We start from the raw sequence: 19323 nt of genomic DNA, 5'->3' as shown, positions 1-19323 counted from the left end.
ATTGAGCACTAATGGTACCTATCCCAATGGCACCTGTTCAGATTTTAAGCTTCCTAGCGTGCTGCTCATGTATAGTATGAAGGATGTCCCATACCTGAGAAGACAAACTCAAAAGGTGTGATGGTTGATATAAGAACTTAAATGCAAAAGATGTTTTTGTTTGGTTGGTTTTGTTGTGTTTTTTATTTTTATCTGATTGTTCTCTTTGTACTAAACATAGTTTGCTCCCTGGAAAGGCAGACTTCTCCCAGGAATTTGCTATGAAGATGACTGTTTCCAAAACAACAGCCTCTGTTGTTCCTGAACAACAGCTGCACACTGCAGCCTCTTAAACTGCACCAGATCTGCATAAGTTTGCCTGTCTCATTTATTTTGAGGGGGAAGGTGGCATAAGAAGGAGTAGGTATAGACCACTAGGAAGTATCTTAAGAGTTTTTTGTACTCTATGTTGGTAGAATCCTCTAGTGTAACAGCAGAGGTGGCAAATCTGTAATTTAGACAAGGCCTCAGTGGAATAACTTAGCAGACACACTGGTTTTTATTTAATTATTACCTTTATTTGCAAAAACTGAGTCTGGTATTACAGTACATCTTAGTGTTTCAGCTACTTCTGCTGCTTAGAGTTTTAAATTATTTGTTTTATTGTGTTTCTTCCATTGAGATATTTGGGAAGAAAACCTACAAAAGAAATACCAGTTTTCATGTTACAGGAAGGCATTTTTCAAGTGTCATTAAGTTGCTTGAAAATCTAGAGATAAAGGAAAAACAAAAATCCTTCCTTCCCATACCAAAGAGTATCTTCATTTGTTTTAAAAAAATACTAAAATGCTTTCTCTGATAATTGTTATCTTGGTACATTAGCCAGTGCCCTATTAAATGTGAGTCAGACAGGTAAATAATAAATAAAGTTGAAAGACTTGAACAAGTCTTAAAGGTCTCGGAGGATCATACATTCTATGGTAAGCTTAATGTTTTATAAAAGCAGTAACAATTGACTGTATATTTACTGGCATATATGGTTAATAAGGCCAATACTGATGCTGCATATACTGAAGGCATATATATGTCTGTATCAAATATTTTATGATGTATATTCTTGGAGTTATAGAATTTATAAAATTAATGTTACAACAATAAATCTATGTTTGGAAAAGAACCTAAGAAGAATCAGAGTACTACAATGAAAATATCCAGTATTTCAGTTAATTCAAAATAAATGGGGAAATTAAATTTAAATATTTTTAAAGAGTCCTTGAACGGTTTGTTGATTAGAAACTAATGTAACTCCTTGTCTAAGATAAAACACCAAACAGGCAGCAGCTGCTGGTAATTGGTGCAAGTAATTGTAGAGCCAATAAGTTGAAGAAGTGCTTATTAAAAGAAACTGCCTTCCTATCTGCTCGTAAGTTCAATTGAGTAATGCACTCTACATGTGGTCTGACGGTAGGTAAATTATACACCTGATTTAAAAACACTCCATCCATAAGAGCTCCTATTTTGTTCATCCATAAAATTTTTACTTTCTTTATTACTAACTACTTGCAGCAGCATATGGCATAATATCTATCAAATTAGTCTTTGAGGACATCTTAGACTGGCACCCTGCTGAGTTGAAACATGTGCTTAATGCATATTGCAGTGTTTTTTAACCCGTTAAGTGCCCCTAGGATAGGCTTCATACTCTCAAGGCAAGAATGCCCATGCGGCCTCACAGAGACTGCACACCCTGCTGATCTGCTGGCATTCCAGCAAAAGTGATGAATCTGCCTTGAAATGGCTGTTGCACAGACATCATTTAAAGCTCATTCTAAAGAAACTTTGAGGCCACAACATCTTAGTTTTAAACTGATAAGAGAATAGATGGATCTGAGAAGAGTTGCAATTCAAGCTTAAGAATAATTCTTAAAAATTTTTAAAAATAGTAATTAAGCCATGCTACTCCTTCAACCTAGTAGTTTGCATGCAGATTGTTCTGAAAAAAAGTCTATTAATTTGATGAAATCATCTTCTAGTAAAAGTTATTTGAGGTGATGTTGTGTACTCATCACAAATATAGGTGAGTTTCTGTTCACATAAATAATAAATTCCTCCGGACTGCTCCTAAAACAACAATTCCCCCCAGCTCCAAACTTTTGTCTTCAACTTAAAGCAAAGCATTCACAGTCATCTTTTCCTTTAAAGAAACCGTAAGAAGTCCAGTTGTCTACAGGTCTGAAAATGTTTTGGTGTACCTTTGACAAGTGATGTACTGTGGGTAAAACCTGAGGAAAAACTGCTGTAGACATCTGCTAAACTGATAAATATTGGGAGTGGGGGAGGGGAAATAAAAGCATCTGATTCAACAGTCACAGAAAAGTCATTTGGATGGTTTCATTGTGGGCTTTGTGAAAGCTTTCAAAGCATTCTTTGGAAACAGTTTAAGATCAGAATATCGCTTTCCCTTGCTTCTTGACAGTAATTTGTTAAGAGGTTAGAGGTTTTATTTTTAGACTGAAATAAACTTACACTTTAAGTTATTGCTTTAGCCCAAGGCTAACTTGGCAATGTGATTTATCCTAGTCCTGTATATTTGTAGTGGTTTTCTTGAGTATATTTGGACAAGATTTGTGCTGCAAATTTCTGCTGCCAAGGTTGGATTACAGTCTGAGAAAATGACAATCACACTGCTGATGGCCATACTGTACTGCATAAGCTGAAGTCCTGGGAAAAGGCTCCTGTGCCTGTGTAGCTGATGGTGTTCTAGGAAGCCACTGAATCAATGAGCTACTTTTGTCGTTGCGGATGCCTCTCTGCTAGAGGGCTTTACCGGACTGCTTGCCTGGCTTTGCTGCTCTGGCAGGGTGGCATAAGGCTTGTTAAAAATGCTTATATTCGCAGATAACTAGTATGGCAAACAAGCTAGCTAAAGAAATATGAGCAAGTTAATAAAAATAAGAAATATTGATATCTATCTGTAATAGTAAAATTAATGGCTAATTCTTATTTACAGTGACATGGGTTTAGTTGAAAAGTAAACTTTGAAACTGCAAGCACTTATTGTAAGCAAAGAGAGGAAGATTGTTGTGGTTTAACCCCTAAGCACCACACAACCACTCGCTCACTCCCCCTGGTGGGAATGAGGGAAGAGAATCAGAAGGGTAAAAGTGAGAAAACTCGTGGGTTGAGATGAAGACAGTTTATTAGGGAAAGCAAAAGACGCACACACAAGCAAAGCAAACCAAAGAACAAACCAAGGAATTCATTCACTACTTCCTATCGGCAGGCAGGTGTTCAGCCATCCCCAGGAAAGCAGGGCTCCATCATGCGTAACGGTTACTTGGGAAGACAAACGCCGTCACTCCGAACGTCCCACCTTCCTTCTTCTTCCCCCAGCTTTATATGCTGAGCATGACGTCATATGGTGTGGAATATCCCTTTGGTCAGTTGGGGTCAGCTGTCCCAGCTGTGTCCCCTCCCAACTTCTGTGCACCCCCAGCCTATTTGCTGATGGGGAGGTGTGAGAAGCAGAAAAGACCTTGACTGTGTGTAAGCACTGCTCAGCAATAACGAAAACATCCCCCAGTATTATCACCACTGTTTCCAGCACAAATCCAAAACATAGCCCCATACTAGCTACTGTGAAAAAAATTAACTCTATCCCAGCCAAAACCAGCACAAAGATAAATCAAAGGATGTGGACACACAAACAGGTGTTATGGAAGAGTAAGCTCAAGTAGACCATTTTACAGTGGCAGCCCCTGTACGCACTTACTTTAGGGGAGCATACCTCTCTTCCATTGGGAGGGAAGATCCCTCACGTTTACCATAACATAAAGAAGTGTGCAAAAGGAGTTTTGATGCATGTAAGGATGTTCAGACCAAAAGGCTGTTTTGCCCAGTGTCTTGTTTCAAAAAATGAGTTGTTCCCTAACGAAGCATAAGATCAGAGCAAAAATGTATGAAACTTCATTGATGTTCCTGCTTTTAATTTTTTTTTCAGCTCAGCTCTGTCAGTTTTAGGTTTACGTCTACTTTGTAACCCTCAAGAGATTACACTTCCATTTCCTCAGTCTTCCCTTGAGCCCACAAACTTTTAACAGCCATAATGTTCTTCGTTAACAGGTTCCAGGAGTCTGTTACCCATAATATAAGGAGCTGCCTCTTTTTGCTTTGAACCTGGCTCCTATCAGCATAAATAAATGCCCTAAATTGTAGAGAAATACTTAGATTACATCCTCTCATTTTCCGGCAGCTTGCATGTATGACCCATAGCCTGGACTCTCCAGCCTCTGGAAGTGTGGTCTCCTTGGTTTGCTGACCTTTGCCGTTACTTGGTGCTGTTGGAATGGAGCTGCTGTGCGGTGTTGATGGTGACTGAAAGCTAGTGACCATCAAGAAAGCTGCCTTGCTTACTCTTAGTCTTTAACTTCAGGTGGGAGGAAATACGCTACCTGGCACTTGACTTATGCCTGAATCTGAGCTTTCTTGATTGCAGAGGAAAAAGTGAATGCTAAGGATCAAAACAAACACTATTACTATTATATTTAAAATAGAATCACTATATTCTTTATCAACTCTTTACTACCAAGGAGGCAACAAAGAAAGCCAACTTAGCTTTTAAAAAAAACTCATACTTTTGAGGCTTCACAACCTGTTGCTAGCAGGCTGGAAGAGAGATTTTGAACCAAGAGCAATGGCAAGATCATCCTTTCAACAAGTCTAATAAATGTTGTACCTATAAAAGTTGGTTTTTTAAGTGTTTAAAAATAGATGTTGAATATAGACTAATCCCTGTACATTCAAACTTGAGAACCAGTTGGGTGTTTGCTTTTGGTTTTCTGTGTGGGTTTTTTTGTTGTTTGTTTGGTTTTTTAGCTGAGAGAAAGGCTAGATCATGTTTCCTCATTAGACTTAATTGAACGTGTTTTCCAATTGCCTATCCAGTGTCCATCATAGCCTTCATCTACAAATTCCTATCTGTGGGAACTGGGAGGTGGAAGCTAAGGCTTTATTGCAGGAAGTAGGAATGGTGATGGAAAGAAAGGAAGAAGAAAGCAAGAAGAAACTTTTTCTGCCTGTATACTTTGCTGAGGTGAATTTGTGTCTAATATATATTTGGAGACTAAAGATGAATTAAAGAATGAAAATGTTCCTTAGGGACAAAATATAGTAAGCCATTAAAACAGTTTTTCTTAAAATTTTAACATCTCCTTTTCTTTGTGTTCATATGCAACCTTAACGTGAAGGAGGAATTCCTTTTGGTCATTTCATTAAGCAAAATCATCATTAAATATAAAACCTTTTTTTATTAAGTTCATTAATACCCAAAGTCCCTTTGACTCTGTATCGTATTTCTGACAGTGGCCAGCAGTGGAACCCAAGACAGAATGTAAGAACAAGGCACTCACACCATAATACTTCTCCAGACTACTTCCTCAGCTTCCAGCAGTTTGCAGTGCTTTGTTCTGAGGCAGTAATGGGGTTAAAAATCCACCTTCAGTGTATTTTTATGCAGCTGTATCGCATATTTTATTGATCTTAAATTTTGTAGCTTTTTAACCTCCCTCATCTCTACACTCTAGTCCAGATTTTTACAGTCCTTGTTGCCTTCTCTGTGTCTTTACTATTTCTGTTACGTATTTTGGGGAGGGAAAGGGAAGAACTGTATTCAGTATTCAAAATACAGAAACGCCATGTCATTTCCTAATTTGTTGTCCATCTCTTTCTTAAATATTCACAATGTTTAGCTGACTTTTTTGACTGCAAGTGAGCGTTGATCTGCTGTTTCATAAAACAATCTATTCTATTACCAAATGGCAATAGTCATCTTGGAACCTCTGTATGCATAGGTAAAATGAGAGTGTTTGTTCTTCACAAGTATATCTTACCTTTTATCTACAATGAAGTTCATCTGCCATTTTATTGCTCATTCGCTTGGTACTGTAACATTATTCCATGACTCTCCAGTAAGGGATTTTTTCCACTAACTTTAGTAATCTAGTTTCTTTGATTACTACAAATTGTGTGGACCTTATCACACATCTTCGTGAGCTGCTACTGCTGGCCTCATATCACTATGAATATTGTCTGTCTACGCCTCACCCTCTATTTTCTTTGGTTTTTTAAATTTTATTTATTTATTATTCAGGTGAGAACCTTCCCTCTTATCTCATGGCAACTTAGTTTCTTTAATAGATTTTTACAATGGGCTTTGCCTTTTTGAATTTCAAGATTTTATCACTTAGATCTTACTTGTACATATAACTTGAATTCTTTTAAACACACTGATAAATTTCTGAAGTATTGCTTCTTTTTACAAAAAGCGTATTGATTCTTCTTTAATAGGTCTCATGTATTTATGTCCCCACTAGTCTCTTCTTTAAAACTCCATGTCACATCAGAATTTCCCTCTAGGCACGGTCATTTGGTCTTTGCTACGGAAAACAAGAGTAAAATATATAATAAAGCACCATCTCTCCATTGGGGAAATAGCACAAGATTAAAGTCCTTCTGACTAGTAAGTGGTTCAGAGTCCTAAAGATGACCAAAGAACATACCTCTCTCTCTCTGTCTCTCGCTCTCTCTTTCTTTCTCCAGGATTTCTACAGCTTTGCAAGAAAACACAATCCTTACAATGTCATGAATGTGGAAGTGCATGAGAAAGAGATCCAGCCAAATCCTCTACCATCCTTCATACATCACTACTTCTGTCCTCCAGTTGGGTTACTTCATATGTTACACTTGTATTTGCTTTCTAGTATGCCACACAAAAGATAGAGCTCACACTAAACTGATTTAATGACAGCTTGATTGGATCTTGTAAAAGGAAAAACTACCAAAACTTGAATAAGAAGAAAAAAATTATTTACAGCTCTTTTGATCTTTGGCATGTAACCTAGGTACACTTTTTTGCCCAGACATACTTTCTTTTTTTTTTTTTTCTGTCCTCAAGTACTTGGTGGAGTTTGATAATTGCAGTCTCTGTTGGGATTTTAAGATCTGTGTCAGAACAGAACTTGGGCTGGGGTTTTTTGGTGTGTGGTTTTTTGTTTGTTTGGTTTTGGTCCTGGGGATGCACTGGATATTCTGTAGATGCTGACCAGGACCTTCTCTGTTGTCCTTTGGTTGTCAAGAGTTGCTCTGATACTGTGTACAGAAATAGTCTGTTGTCCTGAAATATCTGCTGCTGATGTCCTAGCAACACAGAAGACCAAGGAGGCATACTGGATTATGGAGTGATAAGAAATGATGCCATTAGCTGAAATAAGAGAAACCCAAGAGCTGAAAAGGGCAGAGCTTAGTTGGAACCAAAAGAGAGATCATAAAAGAGCATGACCCAGTTTGGGCTGTGATAGTCTGGGGCTGAGGTGTCTATGATATTTGGAATGTATTGCAGATTCTGGGGTCCTCTGCCCTTCATGTCCTTTGACTGGTTTGCAGTTGCTGGCCCACATGGGAGATGGTGATGCTACTGTTGCCACTTTATTAGATCGAGTGATAGGGGGTTGTGCTGTAAACCTCTAAGTCTGAACCTCACTGATGACACAGGTTGGGTGATCAGATATGGTTCCATGCTATATTTGTCTTAGCCCCCTGTTAAAGTTGTTTAAAAAGTAAAAAACTATTTTTTCACTACATTAATGATTCCCAGCTTTATTCTTTACACCAATCCTGTGTAACCTTGAGGTGATGCCCTGACTCATAAATGGCATGGGTTAGACTTTCATCAGGTAGCTGCAATCGATTTACTCCACCAGGTTTTGCATATTCAACATGTGAGTTGCACCTATTTTGTTTTGGCAACATGTGCACTTGTGCAGTGAAGGAAACTGCTGCCAGTAGAATCCCAAATTCATTTATTACAAAGGTTAAGCAATATTAATTGAATTAAGCAAGGAACTGTTGGAAGGGAAAGCCGGAAAGCCATTCTCTATTCTAATGGTCAGTTACCAGTAAAATTCTCAATTTTAAATTTCAGGTTCAATTTTACTACTTTTACTTGTTAAAATGTTTTGAGTGTAATTCTGATGATGTGTTAAGAATATCACCAAGAAATACGTATTTAAATATCAATATGTGCATGCACTGCTTTCATTGATGGTAAAATTAGACTGCAATAAACTGCTGAATGATAAGCATTTATAAGATCCAAGAACTAATGCACTGTTTGGTAAAGGCCAGGATGGCAGAACTTAGTAGGTTTTATTGTATTGTTGTAGGTTGGACGGGAAATGAAAATAGTGTTAATTATTCTGAAAACAAAAAAGTACTTTCTGATAGCTTTTCAAATTTGCGTTTTATTATCCTCCAGAAATAGCTTAATTGACTCTTACTTCAATCACTTTAAATCCTTTAAAAATATTATGTTAAAAAAACATGCTTTAAAAGTGTTTCTTCTCTTTCAGTAGGAGTTGCTTTAAAAGAAAAAATAAAAAGCTGAACTATGTATTGAATTTTCCAGGCTGTGTTTCTGCACAGCAATCTTCTGAAAAAGTGCAATTATGCATTTGAGAGGAATGAGTAGATCAGATAAAGAGCTGAGATTCAATTCAACTCAACCTTGAGTCACTCTGACTCTGTCTCTTTAAAAAGAAAAAAAAAAAAAACCAAGGTGGCAAAATCAATACAAACCAATAATAACTTCACATTTGTGGAAGCAACATGAATGGCTCTCCAAAATATTGAGACACATCCAAGTACATTTTAGCAGAGCTGATATTTATCAGAAGTCATTTGCCCTCAAGCAGATGCTCTCTTTCATTGTGCTCCTGTCACAAATGACTAAGATTTATGACAGACAATTACAGCATCTGCAGTTAGCAGCCTTATAATCAGCACCATTATTTAACGATTGGTGCAATAAACTGACTCCTGTTACTGTTTATCAGATATCAGTCAGTTCTGGCTATTTTCTTCAGCTTCCCAAATCACAGTATGGTGCAACCACTGCCTTTTAATGGCTAGTCAGAAGCAGGCACATTTTCACGTTTTGTACAGACTGCCGAGGAAAAAGAAAAAGCAACCAATTACATGTATGTATGGTGCCCTCTCATTTGAGATGCCTGTGTATGTAACTATCTCTATACAGTCTAAAACCTCTTGAAAAAAAAATAACAGCTTTTACTATTTCAGATAAGAGCTTCTATTTAGGCTTCTGCATGGGGAAAAATGTCTTCTGTTTAAATATTCATGTTTTAAAGAGTGAATAAAATGTTGATATACTGGAGTAGTCATACTCTCTTGCAGCATGACTTCTGTGTGCATTTGAGGAAGGGACAACATTCATTCATTATTCAGCCTCCTGAATGCTAGGCAAATAACAGAATTGTATTTAAAATTTAGTAATGTTCTTATCAAAATTAAAAGCTTGAGGAATGTCTCATTTGAGGTTTTTAACCAATGTGTATGATGTGTATTATGAGACTTCTATTTGGGCTGCATTTTTTCCTGGAAACCTTGTGAGAGGGAGCTGGATGATGTTTGAGCTGCAAGTCCAACTGAAAAGTATATTAAGACTTGCTTGTGCTCCAAAATCAAAGATGTGATTTCAGTGCCACGTTCTGGTATTACTTAGACCAGTGATCATCAGGTATGAGTCTGGTTCCCTTAAATAAATGCTATTGTAAGCAAATGCTTTGTGTAACTGGGAGAAGACTTTGTCCCCTGTAGCCTGAACACTAAGTTTCTTAAGTTTTTGTTTGTTCATTTGTTTGTTTTATTACAATGCCTGCATCTTGTCTGCATTAGTTCTTGTCAGAGTAGGGAACACTTTATGTTTATTTGACATATTCTTCTGTTTTAGCTGCTAAATGAGAATGCTTGTTATCCATAAAGTTTTCAAGGAAAAGATTGGCTGTTTTAAGTGACTACGGAAAATAAGTTAGATCAGTTTTTCTTTCTGCCAATAGAAAATAAAGTGAAGGTAAATAGCTCTCTTCTGTTCTTTATGGAGATGAGTCATCATGTCAATAAGCAGAATTTAAAATCACTTTAAATATGGAGCTGAAATTGCTTGGTACAGACATTTTCTGATATGTGAAATATACGTATTTTAAGACCACGTTTGTTGACTTGTCTATTAATAAACTAAGAACGCAGAGGGCTAATTATGTTTCTTGGTTCAACAAGTATCTAACCTGTTATTTTCTTTACCTGGAATAACTGATCGCTCATGTTTCTTAGGTATTCCAGACAAAGAGTCGGAAGATAAAGCTATTATACGTGCCTTGGATTAGAATTTCACTTTTGGTGATATTTTCATAGTTATTTGAACATGTGTATTTACTCTATTTTTTAAAGAGAGTACATATGAGTGGTTATAATCTTAGCAGTTCTTAGACAAGATCTAGGGGTTTGATTTAAGTTTCTTTTTGTGTAGGGCAGTCACAATTAAAATTGACTTCTTATATTTTAAGTAGATCATAAATATAATTGCCTTTTAAAATAATTTTAGATGAACTCTGCACTGATAGGAGAAAGATACTGAGTCTACTAAAACTATGAAATACAATTTCTTGTCCAGATTTACCTATGTAATGCTATAATACATTTGAGAGGGTATGTCTTTCAAAAAAAAAAAAAACACCAACAACAAAACAAACAAACAAAAAAACCCCACAGTAGAAAAGCTGACTTCTAAAAATTGCACCTTGGTCTGTATCATTCTGATTTTTGATTTTCGAAGTCATTCGTGAACATAGAATATCATTAGTATGCAGTCATGGAGCAGTTTGTTTGTGCTGATAAATATCTGCCAGGGACTAGATTGAGACAACTGAATTCATTTTATTTTCATCTTATGTAGATGTTGAATGGTATTTAAGATGATTAATGGTACATTATATGCTTTCCAGAAGCTACTTAGTGATGGAATCACACTAATATTCAAATCAATAGAATTTAGTCTTCTAACTCACAGAGCTATTTTTTGAAAATTTTCTGAAGTACAAACTGCCCTAGCTGTCTTTGTTGTTCACATACGGATAAATAAGAGATCCCTTAGATAAATTAAAGCCAGGTATAAGACTTGGTCATATATATATACCCGAGTTCATACTGATGGACTGACTCTGCCAGGCAGGAATATTTGGTGCCTGACAATAAACTCTGCAGTGGGTCTGGATTAGTACGCTGTAATGCTACACTAAGTTCATGTAAGGAATAAAACGCCATTGCCTTCTCTCAGCTTCATTATGACAGGCTTTGAGAGTCTGGCAAAGGAAGTCATGGGACAGGGTAATACAAACTGTTTAAAGTGAATGTTTGGATGCTAAAATGTTGTGGAAATGAAATTGGGATTTTTGCTTTCAACTAAAATTAGAGACCCTTGTCTATCACCTATGTCAGAATTCATAGTAGGTGTTCCTGTAGATATTTATGATGTAGGTTGTGGGATGAACTCACTCATTAACTCCACCTGATCCAGCACATGCTGTAATCAGTGGGAAAGACTGACCTTTATCATATTAGTTGTTGAATCAAGCCAACTGCTAATTAGTAATGAGTTGTTATGGTTTTAGAAAAAGGTAACATGACTAGTCATGTTGATGAAGCTTCAGGATGCTGTAGTTTGATCAGATGTTAAAATCCGTGAAAGCTTCTAAGCAGTTTATTCCTATGTTATTAAAAAAAAAAATTGAAAGTTAAATCTCTCTTTTTGTCTTGTTACTTTTGTTCCAATTAGTAAAAATAATCAGAATCTCTGACAACCAAGTTTGTTTGGAAACTTGCTTTTACTAAAGTAAAACTATTGCCCTCGTTTACGAGCTGTCCAGGATGAGACAACAGGAAGATGCGCAAGTGCCGCATCCTTGTGCAACACCTATGACTTTCATTGGAGGTTAATTCAAATGAACCTCTGGTGTTTTGTTTGTCAAACATTGCCTTTGAAGATAACGAGCCTCTACTCATAACATATTGAATAGATCATGCCTGTTCTGGCAGTAGCTTATGCACTTTTTCTTCCTTCTCTGGTGTGCAAAATTATATGTGCACTGCCACTTGTACATCATAAATGTGCATCTTATGGTCCACACATGTAACCTAGAGGTAGCTCAAGTTTTATATTCAGTCTTTTTTTTTTTTTTCTCATTACATGCAGAAGATTTCTTTATAGGCTTGAATGTTTCTGTATCTAGGTTGTAATGACAGAGCATGTCTGCATTCTGTACTTCTCAAACAGAACTTGGGAAAAGAGGAGAGAATGCAACCACTGCTGCTTGCCTTAAGTTATACTTTCCTTCTTCATATTTCAGTGAAATGCCATTTAGGGTGTAGGGTATTTTTTCCAGCTCCTTCTCTTCCTTTATGGCGTGTGTGAGTAGCTTTTATTACCTATGCCTGTTATCTACCATCTTTCTGTTTACAAGACCTTAGAAACTATGCACAAGACCTTAGAAACTATGCACGTCACATTGGAGCAATGCTCCATATGATAGAGTGTATTTAATTTGACATGAGCCAGCATTAAATGCCTATAAAGATCTGTTCCAGAAGAACAGTTATGGTGGCAAGCAGAATGCAATATCTCTGAGAAGGCATTTGTAATGCTCTTCCCGTTGAGCACCTATTCCTATTCATCTCATTGTTAACCAAGAAATCCAGAGGAAAATCTGGAAAGTAAAGCATTCACAGTAGAACTTTGTAAACTGGGACAAAAATTTACATTCTTGTGCAGAGACTTATTGTAAGATAATGCTGTTTTCTCAACACAGTAGTTTCTGTGGGATAGGAATGCAAATTGTAGGGCTGTATCCCTGGAAGCATTTTTAAGATTAATATTAAATAAGCAGCAAAAAATGATTGCCTAGTGTAATGCTGAAGCAAAGGCATCGAGAACAACCTTTGGATATATCAGCAAGTGAATAGTGCTAGGAGTAAGGAATTATTAATGCAATTATCACATAAATGGTCTTAGCAAGAACTTTATTGAAATACTTTATACAGTTGTGTTTTGTTTTGTCTTTTTTTTTAAACTTGGCTAACAATATGAGATTTTTAAAAGTTTAATCTTTTAATTTATCCCTCCCCTTCCCCCAAAAGTCAAGTAGTGACTTGGTCATTATGCAATAAGCTACATGGGAGAAGGTTACTGATAGCGAAGAGTTACTGTTGGTAAAGGATGCTTAACAGAGATCATTGTTCAAAACTGAACTGAAATTCAGGCTAGAATCAAAATATGTTTTCAATAGTGATTTTTATATCCATTATTTCAAACCTTTGCTCAAAATAGCTTTTTTTTTTTAATCACATGCTCTTTATCACTCTTATTCTGTAAGAAGTTCCTAATTCTGGAACTGCAGAGTAAAAACTGTATTTGTTTCATCAAAGAACTTAAGCTACTTTAGTTGCAAAACTCCTCTGAGTAGCTGGGCAGTATAACATTGTCATGATAGGTGTTATCAGTATTCACTTCTCTACAACGTTTGGTCAGAGTTAGAACATGCCTGACACATTTCTGGGTGAGATAAACGGTACAATCAATAAAAACTTGTAGTAGTAACACTTGTGTGATTAGTTCATTCAGTAGTTCATAGAATTATGAATGCCTGGAAGAAAAAAAATCATTTCAATGCAGGACCAGCTTTATTGGTTCTAGAAAAAGATCTGAAGTGGTTGTCCCTACTGTCTGCTATGTGCTTACTATACTGAATAACTACTTATTTTTGCTAGTGAATTAAGACATGAAAATTACCTTGATCCTCTTTTAGTGGAGAAAGGTGATAGGTTCAATCAGTCAATCGCTAGATCTCTTAAAATTAAAAACATTTCCTTTTGCCCTAGAGTAAGCACAAGAAAATATATTGGCCATTCCACTCAAATAACGTTTGCCTCTTTACTTCTTTGTCATCAGTACATGATTTTCTGTCAAAGTTTCTAGCTTGTCGATGTAATAGAGTGCATGTGTGTGTCCTGTGGAATTTGAGAAAAGTTTCTTGTAGTGTAGAGGAGCTAGGACAGGACAGCAATGAGTGTAAAACACATAGGTGCTGTTTGGTATATATGCATGTAGGGTATTTGCAGTTCGGGAAAAGTAGTGATAGTAGCATTATTATATTTTTGAATAAGTTTTCAAGAGAATTCAAAGTACTTTCTAATGCAACTATTTCTGCAACTGTCAGCGTAACACCCTATGGGGCCCGTGGAGAAATGTTATCCAGGGAAACCCTAGTCTGAAGAGTTCCACAGATTCCTTCTCTCATAGGTGTTGATTCATATTCATGAATAAAATGCTGTATTCTTTCTTGAATATTGCCAGCATATCTCTCACTGTCATGTCAGATTTGTTTCTGGACCACACAGATTAGATCAAATCTGTTTTTCATTAGATTTTAAGGGTCACGGTTTGAGATACATGTTGTTACTCATGTAGGAGTTGAATTTTGGTTTATAAAGAAAACAACCAGGTAAAACATTACTTCTAATCAAGAGGTAGTATCTGCTGCACAACCACTTTATACTCCTCTTTCCACTAATGTTTCTGTCATTGCAGTCCCAGGATGACCAAGCCAGACCAGACTGAATGGACCTCAGTCCTTTTTTGCCGTTTCCCTTTTCCTTCTAGCATCCTTAAATAATTATATTAAAAGCAACATCTAGGAGTTTCTACTGGAGTTTTAACTGGAAATACTAATGACATGATGTACAGGACAGCTCTTCTCTTCTGGGGCGGGGAAGGGGGGGTAAAAAAAAAGTAATATGATGAATAAAGAGTGGGGGATGCAGAAGAAGAAGAAATAAAATAGTAAAATAATCTGTTAATTTTTAAAATTGTTGTTGCTAAGATAAATATTTTTACTGTTGCTTACCTTTAACAGTTTTTTAGTAGCAAAATGCATTCCTTTATTTAAAAGAATAAGGTTAAAGCACTTTTGTCAAATACCCAGTTCTTGCAAAACGTATTCTAGAAAAACATCATAGTCTGGACATTTATAACATATACAAATGAAAGAGGCCAAACCAATGAGAAGAATACCATATTTGCAAGGTCTTAGTTTATTAAAAAAAGAAATATATGCTTACAAGTAGAACAAACACTAAATTTCCCCTTTATATAATTAATTTAACTTCCGTTACACAAAAAGTTTGTACGATATTTGTCGTCTTGAAGTAAATAACCAGATCTTTATTTGAACAAGAGATTCTTGGCATTACTTGGAACCTATTTTTAAACAAATTAATTGTCTTCAGACATAGCAGATTAGCATAGTATCAGAGCACTCTGTTCATTCTTTTTCAGCATCTGAAAGTTAGTGTCTGGCACCTGCCATTATGGGTTCTTTAACCCTTCATAAGTAGTTTTGCTTCATTCTAGGAATCCCGTTGACATCTGTGGAACTGGGATGGCTGGAGTTGTTGTTTTTTTTGAAGATTGTACAGTTGGGCAAAATTTTACAGCCATGTATACAAGTCTGTTCTTGATTTTGAAAGCTGCAGCTGAGTGGGTAATTTTCACCATAATACTTGAAAAGAATCAACAATTAAAATAATGATTTACCAGATCAGATCTTTTTTTCTTTTTAGGAAAGAGATTTTCCTGCTATCATAAAGTAAACTGATTAGTGTCTTTAAAAATGAAAAATTTAAAAATCGGTGCATTTTAGAAGACTAAAACTTGCAGGCACATGATATGTAAAATCAGAATTTATTCCTTATACTCTTAGCTAAATACTCTGTGTAATTGCTGAATAGTAATGCAAAAGAAAAAGGTAACACTGAAGTGTTTAGTGTAGCAGCATTGCTTACTTATGCTATTGTTGAGTTAATATTATAGTGGCCAGCATTATAGACGTGAATCTGCATGATTTGTGGTACTAGGAGGAAAAGGAGAATTATTTTAGGTTGGTTTTAAGTTTTTTTTTTTTTTTTCCTGGGTACACTAGAGCAGTCTCTGTAATAATAACAATAAAATAATAATAATAATAAAAAAGAATAAGAGCAATTTTAATTTATTTCTATGGCTTTTATTATTTGTTTAATATTCTCTGGTATAGTGTAGGACTTCAGTTTCAATGCTGTCATACAGAAATATGTGTGTTTATCAGCTAGAGATGTTTGTAAGATTATTTTTAAAAGATCTTTTTAGAGATCTTTTAAACTTACTTTCAGCTAATTGTGTACAATGTAGTGATCTAGCTCCCCCTAGTGTATTAAAAATCCCCCAGAGATTTAATCAAGTATTTAATGAATTAATAAAATGGGAAAATGTATTTTTGAGAGACACATAACATAACACCCTGTTCCATTGGAAAAACATCATTACAGTTTTTAGAAAGGAGCAAAAATTACCTTTTTTCCCCTGAGTATTTTCTACTACAGTTTTTCCAGTTAAATGAAATGTGTCATGTTTGTAAAATAAATTTTTCATAAATTTGTTAACAGGAAATAAAGCTTCTGAAACATTTCTTTAAACATTAGAATGTGTTACTGAGTTCTGGGAATGAGTGCAAATTTACTAACTTTCTGTCCTCATAAGAAAAAATTTGTGTCAAATGGAACTGTTTAGAGCAGCTCTGTCTAAAATGAAAGTGTTTGGTGAAATCCTCTTCCTTTTTGTAGCTGTTATACTCTATGCATCTAATGAAATCATAAACGGAAAATTATAGCTTCATTCTAGGGAATGTGAAGACTTACTCCAACAGATGGCATCAAAACACCGGTCTGAACTGTATGATTGCTGATTGTTAATTGCTTCTGTAAAACAATCCTTTTAAACAGAGTAATGCATTTTATCATACAGATTATAGTTCTACGCATTTTGGTTTTTCAATATGTGTTAACATTTTCTCCTCCAGTGTAAGATTTAGTGTTTGCATAATTATCGGATTAAACAACAGTGACTCAATTTTTTTTAAAGAAACAAGGACAAGAAGATAGAGAATTATGAATCACAATTTCTGTTTATTCAGAAATGCTAAATTACTGTACAAGTATGAGCTTTTATTATACATAAAACAAATGGAGCAAGATGCACTTAAGTGCAAAAACAATTACCTAGTCCAGCATTCTTCACTCAAGAAACTCCCCATGACGTTAGTGGAAGCCTTGGTTGTGTAAGGAAAGCAGAGTGCAAAGAAGATACTGTACAATATCCATTAATCATTATGAAATCAATACCCATGATTATCCATTTGTATTGTTCTTGCACCGTAAGGGCTGGATATTTTACACAAAGCTAAACGAATGGGGAAATTCTTTTAGATGACTTGGTTAGTCCATTGGTAATTACATGAGAGTTTGTTTCGTGGAGTTGTTCTCTTTTTTCTCGTGTAATCAGCCCGAGAGTGTTGCACAGATAGTATGCTCATGTTTGACGAGTCTGGAGCCTTGCACCTTTTTGGTGCTTTCTACCCTTAAGCCGGTGGAGAGTTGTCTGGTTCCGATGGAGGATTGCATCCAGTTCGCCAGTTGTGATTCAGGTTGTGGTGCGCTATTTTCTCATAAAGGACTCTTGTGACCTTGCCTGGGTGAGTGTTGCCTTTTACCTCAACATAATGGAGGTAGCCAGAACAGTGAGAAAATCAGAATAGGAAAATAAATTAAAAAATAGCTATGCATACTTTCAGGACTTCTACTCCAGACTGTCTTTTGTCGCAATATTATGTTATTATATGTTCTAAAATGCCCATTATATATAGAATGTGTAATTATATTAATATCATAGCTATATTGTAATCAGTATGCAGCCATCTGCAAAATGGAATATTGCGCCTGCAATCATGTGCCATTAATTGGCCTTCGTGGCAACCTATTACAAAAAGGGATGTGTGACAATTGTGTCCTGCATCTGGTTTACCTCAGGATCAAGAGGGGCCGTGCTAGAAAGGAGCACTCTTATGTCAAAGTGCTGTTGGTTTATGTTACTGTTTTGGGTGCCATGGAAGCCAGACATAGTGAAAAGGATTTTCCTCTTCTGCAGTGAAGTTGTCTGCGTGTAGCAAATTTTTGATCTAATGGTTCTAGAAAGGTGGGTAGATGCAAATCTGTCCATTGACCTCCATCCTTTGCTGGCATGTCCTAATGATCTTTATGCAGACCAGTAAATGGATAAGAGGCAATTCCCATAGAGTTTTAATATCATTAACTTACTTGACGGTGTTTGTGACGTTGGGAAATACCTAGTTGAATTAATGAGTAGAAATAAATTGGCCTATCCTTAGCAGTCTAAAGATACATCTGAACAGTCTAGGGACCACCAGGTATTGAATTGTTTAGTGACATAGGTGTGCCAGGGGTATGGTTCAATCAACTCATCATTCCTTCCCTAGGTTACTCTTGAAATGGCACAGGAATTTGAAGCCACTTGAAAAGGGTCAGTAAGCTGGAAGCAATAAGTTTGTCTAGACCAATTTAGGAAGTCCTTTATCTGTTCCTAGAGTACGTTTGAGTACTCTACAAAAGCTTTTTCCATAACACTAGAAGAGAACAATAAAAAAGAAATGGAATTCTTCAACTCTCTCTTGTTGTAAAATACATCTGTATTTTACCATAAGATACTACAGCTGGGTAAACTGAGGCAAGGGTTAATGGCTTGGTATTCAAGAGGGTTTAATTGCCACATCTTTCATTGAAATGGGATTCCTAAATGACAGGAGAGCAAAATGCATCTATATGACTATAAGAATACAGCAGTCTCTAATCTGAGCCTTGTACTTGTATATTAGTGCTATTATATTACTCGTTTCTCTAAGAACTTTATTTACAGTTACAAACCTTTCATTCTGCCATGTAATACAGCACAGATGCTTGCAAAGTGGGGTTATCTGTTTTCCAGGTAGTTTGGAATGGGCCACAATCAGCTTCATGCCAATAAAACAGAAACTGGATTAGCCACTGTAGCAGTCCGTTACGGAAGCTGTTGTTTTTGGAGCTGGCTGATGTGTTAACAAGAATGTACATGCGTGAAGTTAGATGTCTGAATCCTTTTGTAAGAAATCTGGTTTTCAAAAGGTTGAAGAATGAGTAGGTACTTAGCATTTCTGAAGTCAAGCCATTTACTGTGGTGAAAGAATAAGGATTTTACGAACTAAAAGCACGGTGGGAATAAAAACAAACCCAAAATAAATTGCATTCTGATTTCAATTTCTAAAGATTAAAAACAATTTTCCTATTCAGGCATGGAACCTGCTATAGACTGATGCTGACTGTATGTTTATATTGCATATATGCAAAATTCATTTGTATTGCCATCTGTTGTCACATCCGTAGTACCTGTGTGTACTGACCCGGTGGAGATATAGTCAAGCTGATGTTGGCTGAATTGTCAAAAAAAAAAACCAAAACACAAAGAAATGAATGACTTGCCCACAGTGTTGCTTATGCTAGTAAAAGAGCTGATACCACAGG

This window comes from Calonectris borealis, chromosome 9, assembly GCF_964195595.1.
Source record: "Calonectris borealis chromosome 9, bCalBor7.hap1.2, whole genome shotgun sequence".
Classification (NCBI taxonomy): Eukaryota; Metazoa; Chordata; class Aves; order Procellariiformes; family Procellariidae; genus Calonectris; species Calonectris borealis.
Note: the sequence above shows the minus strand (reverse complement) of the source record.